The following is a 12,441-nucleotide window of genomic DNA, read 5'->3' as shown; positions in this document are numbered from 1 at the left end:
AGATGTCCTTGAAGAACTAGGTCGCCTTCAAGAAACAGTCTGCAGTCGGCCGCACCATATCCGTAAGAGCTTATTAAAAGTCACAGAAGGCGAATTGAGATAAATATCAATTTGTAATCCTCTAAAGAATTAAAATGGTTATATTTCATGTAACATGAGTCACTAACTGTACGAGGTAAATACTTTATCCGTTTAGCTAATTTGTAAATGTAAACATAGTTTGTTAATTAATGTAACGCTTTCCTTAAAACATAAATAGGATTAAAAAATAATGCTTTTTTTCCCCTAGAAATAATTTCTATATTGGCACAAAATCAAATATTAAAACAAAATTCTCAAATAAAAGAATAATTTGTGCTTTATATGAAATATATAATAATAAAAAATTATATTGTATTATATTATTTATTATATATATTATTTATATTATATAAAATCTTGGATTATATAGATAGAGTGTCTCCATACAAATGCTTCGAGAAAAGTGGGTCATGTTTTTCATACAATTTTGCGTGATAAATAGTTACGAGTGTTTCCCTTATAACTTCTACATTTTATTTTATTTTACAATTTTCGCATCTTTTTAATGCGTAAAAACCTATTTTATGTATTAAATAATAGAATATAGATACGTCAAGATACATTATGTGCGTAAGTATATAGAACATTGACAAAAAAACGAGAGAGTAATTTGACAATTACTTGACAATAAGTTGACCTGTTTTTAAGACTTGATACTCTGTCTATATAAGGTAAGCTAAGGTAAGCTGTAATATGAGCTAAAGTGTGTACATACCTTGATATATATATATTTTTTTTATTTGTTGGTAATTCATTTACTTATTTAAACTTTATTGACTAATAAAATATGATCCAAATGCGGACTTTTTTTTTATACAACTTAGAATGGCAAACAAGCTGACGGCCCACCTGATGGTAAGTGGTAACCGTCGCCTATAAACATGACCAGTAGCATGGACATAACAGAGTATACTGTTTCGCCCATGATACTCCCCATGCGTTGCCATTCCTGAGGACTCAGATGTTATTCCTCTGTACCGTGTAAATTCACGCCATATCCCACCCTTCAAACCGAAACACAGCCATGCAAACACAACTGCTTCACGGTAGAAACACGAATGGGACAGAGGTACCCAAGCAATCGACTTTTGTACAAAGTCTCCCTCTGGTATTAATGTATAATACTTAATGCTATAAGTATTCTCTACCAGTCATTCTTTAGGGTGTGTAGAGATGAACTCAAAAAAATAAAATTATTTATATTTTAGTATAAGATGGTAGTCACATATAAACATTTATAAAATAAACATACATAATTATTTGGTATTTATATATTAATATTTATATATAAATATATATAAAATATACATATATATATACGATTAACTATCGCTTACTTGATTATTTGTTTTGATATACTCGTATTTGTATTTTTTTTTTACTAGAAAAAAAAAAGAGTAGAGTTGATTGACAAAAAAAAGAAGACAATACGTATAATGTATCTGTTCCACAAACAGCACCTAATGGTCAGAGCGACGACAAATTAAAGTTCAATTGTTATGTAACAGCGGTCGGTAAGTCGTGGGAGTGCGCGGGGTACTGCGCGAGACGTAATGTTCAGTAATAAAGGTTAGCGAAGTTCATATTCTCTTCTAAACACGTGTCAGTGCGTGAGATTAGCTTCAAAAGTTCCGTTTACAGTATAGAAAACAGGATATATGTATATTTTGCTCTGCAATAAATAATAATTTAAGATTGTGTTAAAAAAAACCGACTTCAATCGTGATTATACGAGACATTGAAAAGACTAAATTATTGGGTCATTTTTAAAAAACACTTCTACGACTCTGTCGATATTGGGTCACGCTCTACCAATATAAAGAAATAAACAAAAATTAATTAAACCAGTAAATAAACAAACTTACTATTTGTAAGGATTTGTTATTTTTCTAAAAATATTTCTATTGGGATGATGAATATGTTTTATAAATATTTCATGAAATTGTGCATTCCACAGAATTCTTTTTATGTAAAGGGCAAAACATATAATGCGATTTTCCGGTGCAAACGTTTATTTAGAATTTTCTTACCGTTAATTTAAGAAAATAACCTTTTTTTTATAAAAAAGTTTCATCTGGAACAATCTTGTAAAGGGGAAAATACATAATACACCTTTCCGATGAAAATATTTATTCAGAAATTTCCTACCGTTCATTAAAAATGAATAACCTTTTTGTAAAAAGTTGCATCGGGAATAATCTGTAGTATAAAGCTTGAAGGAAGCCTGTCTAAAAAAAATTTACTACACTTGTGTGGCATATTATTATAAAAAATTCTACATTTCATGACGATTCCAAAACTGTACAATACTGTCATTTAAAATTAACTTTTTAACTATTATATTCTATTTATTCATTTAAACATTAGTCCATTACCCTAAGGTTGTCTTGAAAAGATTGCTCTCAGCAATAAGACCGCCTTACTGTACTTATACAGGGGGGAAAGGGATTGTTAGTAATGGAGACTGAGAATTCTATTGCTAGCAATATACCCAACCAGGTCAACGTCCTCGCGATTCTTCCTGGAAACTATCATGGTTAATTCCTGATGAATTCATCATGATGGGCTAACTGGCCTGTTTTCATTCTCATCTATCATCCTTCACTGGTGCTCCGCCAGCGTATCCCGTTAGCGCAGGCGGATACCATACCATTTTCACCCATCAAAAAAAAAACACTGTACTTATATATTTATATACAACTGTATCGTTATGTTTATTAATTGTCTTGTTTATTTCCTATATTGTATAATGCAAATAAAGTATACTCATTCATTTATTTATTATCTATCTATCCTATTTAAGAGCTGCGCTCTTGTCGGTGGGGCTACGCCACTCACTACGATTGTCAGCGAGTCTCTTCACCTCTTGATACGACACGACACCAACTCCTTCCCTGATCTGCCTGATATAACTATGTCTCGGTCTCCCTCTCCCCCTCCTTCCTTCTATCTTACCTTTTAATATAATGTTCATAAGTTCGTCATGTCGTATCAAGTGTCCCAACATTTTTCCCCTTCTGTCCTCAATAGTTCTAATAATTTGTCTTTTTTCCTTAACCCTAAGCAGGACCTCCTCATTGCTAATTCGATCCCTCCAGCTAATTTTCTCCATCCTTCTCCAGCACCACATTTCAAAGGCTCTAAGTTTATCCATTTCCTTCTGAGTTAATGTCCACGTCTCACATCCATACAGAGCTATACTCCAGATATAGGTTTTGATAAGCCGCTTTCTAATATCTTATCTTTCTAATATATTTTCTTTATTTATTTATTAATGCACAATAAACTTATATGTATGTACATTTGGCGGACTTAACGCCAAACGGTGTTATCTATTTATTATATTTTATGTTACAGAACCCTTACAACACGAATTCATTTTGTACTTTCCGTTTTATTTTATTATAACTCGACATGCTTTTACGATTGACCCGTCCCATAAGCACCGACGTACAAAACGACAAGCCACATCTAACACGTCAATGTGAGCAAACTGTCCAGTCATCTGAACAAATGGGTGCGGTCACCACAAAGAGTGAAACAATTAGGACTTTTTTTGTATGGAAGTTACCACCAGTGTGATTTGACTCGTGTGAACTTGTTTTATTTTATAATAACATTTAGTGGTGTCCCACGGTTTTGCTCGCGTGAACTAAGATAGATCTTATTATGTTTTATAGTTAATTAGTATTTGTACATAAATATTTGTATACTTTATATTTTTTTATACAACTTAGAATGGCAAACAAGCTGACGGCTCACCTGATGGAAAGTGATAACCGTCGCCTATAGACATGAGCAGTACCATGGACATAACAGGGTATACTGTTTCGCCCATGATACCCCCCATGCGTTGCCATTCCTGAGGACTCAGGTGTTATTCCTCTGTACCCTGTAAATTCACGCAATATCCTACACTTCAAACTGAAACATAATTGCTTCACGGTACAACAACCGAATCGAGAATCTTTCTTTTTAAAGTCGATTGAAAGTACTCTATTTCTTAGTAGTGGTACTTAAACATACTTAGTTCGTTGATGTCTTTTATACGGGAGCGCACAGCGGAACCGTTTATCATTTGTTCAAATACAAAATAAAAAAAAAAAAACACATGCTAACCCAATTTTGAAAATCACGACATTCACAGTGAATAGATAACTATATTGACAATTATATAATATTTCCAAGACGTCACTTTTGAAATAATAATCGAGTTACACAACAAATTTGAACAGATTTGAGCGAAAACCAGTACACGGGTTTCACAAAAACAAAAATCGACTCCAATTCTAGCAAAATTAGTCATTTTAATTTAAAAGCTAAACTACTGAACTGATTTTGATAACATTTCTTTTAAACTAATCTCTAAGTGTACCCTTTTCTACAAAAAAAGGAATTTTCCAAATCGGTTCAGAACTGACGGAGTTATGAGGTAACAAACGTAAATAAAAATACGACCGAATTTAGAATCTCCTTCTTTTTAAAGTTATTTGATATTTAGTGGCAAGTTTTGTTAGCAATTGATCGAAAATAGTGGACAAATATCGCTGATTACCCCATTTTTAGAGTTCCGTACGTCCAAAGGAAAAACAGAACTCTTACGATCGTCCATCCGTCTGTCAAAACCCTTTTTCTTAAAAACACGTGGAGGTATCAAGTTAAAATTAATATCATATACTCAAGTCTGCAATCTCTTAAAGCAGTAAAAAAATCAAGCTTCTAAATTGACGCAATCAAAAGACACGGCCGTTTATGTTCCATTTATATCGCATATTTTGACAATCGCAAAGGGAATCAAAACCTACATGGTACTTCCCGTTGATCTAGAAACATGAAATGTTGGAAAAAGCAATATCTAAATCTAGCACAAGTAAAGATAAAAAAATCCGAAAACCATAAATTTGTAGTTATTTCACAAAAAAAGTTTAACTTGATGATTTTGTAAGGAACCCTCGTTGCGCGAGACCGACTTGCATTTGACTGACTTTTTTTTTATATTGGCATTTAAAGATACATTCGTTACCTATGCACATATTTAATTAATTGATAACAGTATCTCTAAGTGGTATTGTCACAAAACGGGCAAAAATAAAGCCAAATAACATGAAACCTGTCTTTTCAACTGGTTTATTTTATTCTACGTATTTGTAGTATAGGGTTGCCAGATTCCATTTTTTATTTTTTCTCAAAATTTTACATATTTTTTGTTTAAATCGATATTATTTCGTTTAGTTTCAACCGACTTTGAAAGGAAAGAGGTATAATATAGCATATACAAAAAGCATTTATTCAGGGCACAAATAGACATGCAAATTTACGGATTAATTGTGAATCTCCTTCTTTATGAAAGTCGGTTAAAAGTTAAAACGATTTACAAGTATTTGTAAATAGTATTATGTAGTTTATATAATGAAGTCCCATCAAAAAATCACAAATACAAACACTGAATTATACTCGTATTTCACTAAGTAAGTGATTTCTGCAAAATTTCGCAAACAGAAAATTTATTACCCAAAATTGCGAAAAGAGATTTATCGAGCAAGAATGAATGGAGATGTTGGTAGGGGCCGCCCTAGACGGACGTATGTCGACCAAATAGGCGACGTGCTGAAGAAGGGCTAAATTAAAAGTACCCGTAAGCGGCGAGCGTGTATGAAAAGATTGATGAATGTGGAAGAAGCGAAAAAGGTTTGTTTGAATCGAAGCATTTGGCGTTCCATTGTTTCTGCCTACCCTAATGGGAGACAGACGTGACAGATATGTATGTATGTATGCGAAAAAGTACTCAATCTGACAACACTGCTGCAGTGAGTTCTTGTTTTGTATGAGTGAATTTTTAAAGTCAATAAATATACATTAAACACCAGTCTACGTAGTGGAGACTAGTTGGACGTGTCTAGTGATGTCACACGGTGAAAAAAAATAAAGGCAGCATCGCGTTTTGAAGAAAATGTGACCTTGGAAGCGGTCACGTCGCTCGGAATGGTTCCGTGAATTAGGTAAAAACTACGATTAGATATAGTGTGACAAGAATTATTTATTATTATTCCGTGTTCTTACAATTTTTAGGTAAATATTATTATTTATTTATTTGTTTAAAAAAAAAACAGCAGCGCTTTACAAATTAAATTAACAAATATTTTATAACAGAGTAGTGTGGCCAATAACAGATTTTTCTAAATTACATTCTGTAAATAAATATAATATAATATAAATATCATCATCAGCCTTTAAATGTCCACTGCTGAACATAAGCCTCCCCCTTGTGGGGGGGGGGGGGGGGGGAGTTGCCAGTAGTTGCCACGCTTGGCAGGCGGATTGGCAAGCGCAGTCAGGCTTTAATAATAACATAAGGCCCATCTTGTTAGTTACAAATTTACTTAACCTATGTTTGTAAATGAGCGGTCATGACGCTCTTGCATTGTTAACCTGTTCCACCCAATATTTTAGGATGGGACAGTCCATTTTACCGGCAATTGTCTTCAGAACACTGTTTGAGCTCGAAATTGAGAGAGAAGCTAGTTTAGAGGTGTTTTAAGAGAGATGTTGCTGCCCATACCTCGCCCTCCCTTAGTCGCCTCTTACGACAACCACGGGAAAGGAAAAACGGGGAAGGCTTATTCTATGCCGGGATCACACGGCCAAATTAGGTCAATTTAATTTACTATAATCAGGGGTTATTTACATAACTAATTATTACAAATTAGGTATTTTTTTCAGTGGGTTTTTTTTTGCTATCTTTTTTTTTTAAATATATATACTTTGTTACATTTTTTACAAAAATTGCTTGAACGAAGGAGTATGAAATGTGACACACTTATAGTTTATAAAGAGAAGAAGTGCAGAATGCTAATATTTTTTTTTAATTATGTATATATATAAAATGTAATAAATCAATAAAAGAAATACATTACACACACTACCATGTATTTGACACATACATACATATATATTCTCTTTTGTTTATTGTTAAAGTCAGTAATCAAGTTGAGAATAGATTAAATTGTTTGTGTTTAATATTATTTGTCTACAGTCTTGCTGAATGTCAAACATAGGCACAATACACTAATTTATCACTACATAGTATAAAACATAGTCGCTTCCCGTCTGTCTGTCCTTATGTATGCTTAGATCTTTAAAACTATGCAACGGATTTTGATGCGGTTTTTTTTTAATACATAGAGTGATTCAAGAGGAAGGCTCATACATTACATGCATAATATAGTAGAGAAGTACTGACAATTTTAGAGGTTTCTACTGTGATGTCGTAAATAAACTCATTTTTTTGCATTTCACCCATGAGAAGCCGGGGTGGGTTGTTAGTTTCAATATATGTTATGGTCGAATATCGACCACATAACGACCACTTGTACTAATAGAGAGAACAACAAAATGAAATTTCGAGATAAAATTCATAGTGTTATGTATACATCTACATACAAAATGTTATACGACCGTATAACCCTACCAAATTCAGATGCAACTTGCTTGCATACTTTCTATATAAACTGTGTCGAATATTTAATCTAGTAATGTAAAATTTGTCATTGACAAATGATTGACATATCAAGACATTTTCTATACACTAGCCTGCTATGAATTGAGAAAAATAGCAACTGATGGTGTATCTTTCGTCCTCTTTTTACTAATTATATTTGCATAAGAAGAAAAGAGGCGACCATATGATTTACAGTTTTTATTTTATCATTCCTTCTCTGTAATTACTTGTTTTTAAAAATTTGCTAGTAATTTACTGTACACAATCATAATAACAGATTAATTACATTCACAGAGTAAGAAATAAAATATCTTCTTACAACCAATGATTCATATCGCCGAAGGCACAATTCTAGATTTAAAAATCGAAACAATGAGAGTGAAAAAAAATAACGTATCGGCCATAATGCGCTCCAATTTGTGGAGTAAATGGCGCTACAGATTAAAAATTATAAATTAGAGCCAATTTGTTCTCTATTGGACGGTGGTTAGTCCGCAATTAGAATTAATATCTGCCAGGCATAATTTTGTGCTCGATCGTGTTCGGAATGTTGATTTTTTTTTAATGAGTGAAAATTCCGTCAGCGTATACCAGGAAAGCAGGCGGAGTTACCATATCATTTTGATTCATTTTTCACCAATTAAAAAATCGTATCCTACGATATCCTATATATGGTAAGGGTGGATAATATTGTATGCTAGCGGCCCGTCCCGGCTTCGCACGGGTGAACATTTTTACATTTTAAAAAGTGATAATTGTGACATAACGATAATAGTTGGACATATAGTATCGCGAAGTTTTCTGTAGTTATTGACCATTAAGGCACGCGACGGAAGCTTAAAAATGGAGTAACTTCTCCCGTTTTCCCAACATTTCCCTTCACTGCTCTGCTCCTATTGAGCGTAGCGTGGTGAAAAGTATACTATAACCTGCCCAGGAGTATGAAGAATAATTGTACCAAGTTTCGTTAAAATCCGTCGGGTAGTTTTTGTTTCTATAACGAACATATAGAGAGACAGACAAAAATTTTACTGATTGCATTTTTGGCATCAGTATCGATCACTAATCACCGCCTGATAGTTATTTTGGAAATATATTTCATGTACAGTATTAACCTCTCTACAGATTTATTATAAGTATAGATTATCCACCCAATATCTATATATTTTAATTACAATATTTATAGATATTGTTACTATGGCACACGCATGAAGGAATGTTAACAAAGGAGATTGTTAGATTATGTATTTTGTTTTTGTATTTTTTTTTTTTATTTGTGCTTTTTTTATTTTTATTCTTTTGTCTCTTTTGCTGTGTATTACGTGTATGTTTTTTTTTATTGTAATTTGTGTGCTGTAAGTAATGTAAATAAATTGTCTATCTATCTATCTATCTATATTGTTATATCTTACTCATTTTCTAAATCAATTTACAACTGATGGAGATATGAGGTAACATAAAAAAGAAATACAAAAATTTGAAAGAAAAATTAAAAACCTCATTATTTATATAAATCACTAAACATATATGCATACAACTTCATAATTTAAGAACCATAATTAAAATTAAATATGCATTAATAGTTTATAAAATGCACCCATATACCTATACCGACGTTATTCGAACGTATTTTACAGCACGATAGTGTAAATTGCAAAGATACCTACTTTCGGTTACGTAGCAAAACGGGACACCGAGAAAACGGGACTTAGAGAGGCATTCCAACAAGTCGGTTGTGTCAACAGACACGGGCATAGAATGAAAATATTCTTGACATTGTATAATTAATGCTTTTATATATATAAAAAAAGATCGTTTTAATAAAAGCATTTAGCGTTTCATTCTTTCTGCCTATCCTAATAGGAGACAGGCGTGACAGATATGTATGTACCACAGGGAAACTTTGTACAAAAGTCGTTTGCTTGGGCACCTTTTTTTTAAAACACAGGGGGCAAACGAGCATGCGGCTCACCTGATAGTAAGTGACTACCGCCGCCCATGATCACCCACAACACCAACGGCAATGCAGGTGTGCTGCCGGCGTTTTGAAAAGGAATATACTATTTTCTTGAAGGTTATGTTGTCGTATTGGTTCGGAAATACTGCTGCTGGAAGTTGATTCCAAAGAATGGTTGTGCGTAGAAAAAAGTGCCTTGTAAAACACACGGTGGAAGACCGTCACTCGTCCAGATGATTGGGATGAAACTTTAGTTTGTGGCGGGTTGTACGGTGGTGAAAATCAGCAGCAGGTATCAATTCGAACAACTACTGTCCCAGTCGTGTTTCGACCGTGAAGCAGTTGTGTTTGCATGGCTGTGTTTCGGTTTGAAGGGTGCGATATGGCAGTGAATTTATCATTTCATTGTAACCAATTATAAAGAGGTATAGATATATGAGCGGGTAAGATAGTCACGAAAGAACATATCCTATATATAATTAAGATTGCGTGCCACAAAAAAGTCGACTTCAATTGTGGCACACCGGTTATTTTGATTTAAAAACTAAACTACCGAACCGATTTTGATGTTATTATATCCTTTCAGATTAAATAAAAAAACCTAAAATCGATTTATAATCGACGGAATTAAGATTAAGAAAAAAAAACACAGCGGAAACGAGAATTTCCTTCTTTTTGAAGACAATTAAAAAGAACATAAAAGTAAATTCAAACCTGGAATACGGGAGAAGCATTCAAACAATAAAAATACCAATATGGTGTACCTATTTTTTTTTAATGGCTGATAATGATCAGGTAACCCCGCCTGCGCTATCGGTAGACACTGGAGGGGGGGCACCAGTGGGAGATGATAGATGAGGATGAAAGCAGATCAGTTAGCTCATCCTGACGAACTCAACTAGAATTAACCACGATGGTTTCCGGGGGAAACCACGTGGAGATCGACCTGACAGAAGGTATATTGCTAGCAATGGGACTATTTGACCCCATTACTAACGATTTTATATAATTTTTACAGATCTATTTCTTTTAACGCGCCACCTACCTATTTATTCTTTAATTCTTTCTACCCAAAGGTTGTCTGGAAGAGATTGCTTAGCAATAACACCGCCTTTTGTACTACACTATACTTATTGAAAATTGTTCAACAAATCCTTTAATGTTGGTGCAATAGAATGTTAAATAAATAAATAAATAAATCCCTTTCCCCTCTGGTGTACGTATTATATAAAGTTATCGGAAACTGACAGATGTAACTAGGTCCGCAAAGGTTAGGCGCAATGGAACGTAACATCGTCGATATCCCACTTGTTGGTACGTTGCGTAATAAATGAAGCCATGATGATAAAGTGTACCAACATCATATTTAGTTAGAGCTAGTATTTGTACGTTTGCGAAAGTACATCTATGTTACCATTTTTCATACGACTTTGAAAAGAATAATGTTCTCAATTTGGTTGCATTTTTTTTACGTTTGTTACGTTTACCAGAGGGAGACTTTGTACAAAAGTTGTTTGCTTGGTTACCTCCGTCCTATTCGTGTTTCTACCGTGAAGCAGTTGTGCTTGCATGGCTGTGTTTCGGTTTGAAGGGTGGGATATGGCAGTGAATTTACAGGGTACAGAGGAATAACACCCAAACCCACAGGAATGACAATGCCTATATGTCCATTGTAACGTTTATGTCTATAGGCGACGGTTTCCACTTTCCATCAGATGGACCGTTAGCTTGTTTGCCGTTCAAAGTTGTATAAAAAAAAAACATAAGGGGGTTTTTGCCAATAGTTGCCACGCTTGACAGTTTACCAACCGCTGTTTCCTCATCCCTCCACCATAAGCTCCCGTAGTCGCTTTTTATGACATCCACAGGAAAGAAAGAGGCGGCCCATTCCATACCCGGACCTATACGGATTTAATTTACCATACCTAATTTATACCTCTATTATTATATTTATATTTGCACCATCGTGTTTACAGTATACTCTGTTATGTCCATGGTACTGCTCATGTCTATAGGCGACGGTTACCACTTTCCATCAGGTGGGTCAACAGCTTGTTTGCCATTCTAAGATGCATAAAAAAAAATCATAAATATATATTAACTTACGATGGAATTCATTAAAAAAACTTACCTAGACAAAATTATCCTATTGTGCCACAGGCGATAAGTCGAGCGGTACTAAAACGTGAAAAGGCACTCACAGATCACAAAGTTTCAGAATTAAAACATGCAATATAAACACAATATGACCAAAAATAATTCTCCATTCGAACACTAACTTGTGGATAAACACAACGTCACACTGGTATTTTTATCGATAATATTTACAAAGTTCCGAAATATCACAACACTGTGCAAGATGGCGACGGGCGGCCGTTCTCCTCAGGCTTTCGAGGTCGACTGAGCGTAGAATAAATAAATTCGATTCGCTATCGAGAGGACTGAGGCTTTGCTCGTAGGAGGTTGTTTGCAAGGAAAACAACTAGCTCTTTTTTTTTATCTATGCAAAAATATTTTGTCAACATAATTTGGTGCGCACCTTCGCTTATTTACCCGATGGAGACTTTGTACAAAAGTCGATTGCTTGGGTACCTCTGTTCCATTTATGTTTCAACCGTGAAGCAGTTGTGTTTGCATGGCTGTGTTTCGGTTTGAACGGTGGGATATGGCGTGAATTTACTGGGTACAGAGGAATAACACCTGAGTCCTCAGGAATGGCAACGCATTGGGGGTATCATGGGAGAAACAGTATACTCTGTTATGTCCATGGTACTGCTCATGTCTATAGGCGACGGTTACCACTTTCCATCAGGTGGGCCGTCAGCTTGTTTGCCATTCTAAGTTGTATAAAAAAAAATCTGTGAGTATATCCTTTCTGATAAAAAAGAAAAATTTAAATTGGTTT

The 12,441-nt window shown here is 34.3% G+C and overlaps 1 protein-coding gene across 1 annotated transcript in view; it reads right to left on the bottom strand.

Moving 5' to 3' along the window:
* LOC113511256 (trichohyalin) overlaps nucleotides 1-11,950 on the bottom strand; it is a 116,594-nt gene extending 104,644 nt beyond the window's left edge. The window contains exon 1 of the mRNA XM_052892004.1: nucleotides 11,668-11,950. The gene's annotated coding sequence lies outside the window, so the exon portion shown is untranslated. The remainder of the gene's footprint in view (nucleotides 1-11,667) is intronic.
* Between the last annotated feature and the right edge of the window lie 491 nt (nucleotides 11,951-12,441).

The sequence above is a fragment of the Galleria mellonella genome, unplaced genomic scaffold, assembly GCF_026898425.1.
Source record: "Galleria mellonella isolate WM207_F2 unplaced genomic scaffold, CSIRO_AGI_GalMel_v1 utg109, whole genome shotgun sequence".
Lineage (NCBI taxonomy): Eukaryota > Metazoa > Arthropoda > Insecta > Lepidoptera > Pyralidae > Galleria > Galleria mellonella.
The sequence above is the reverse complement of the archived record's forward strand: the minus strand, read 5'-3'. Positions and strand labels throughout refer to the sequence as shown.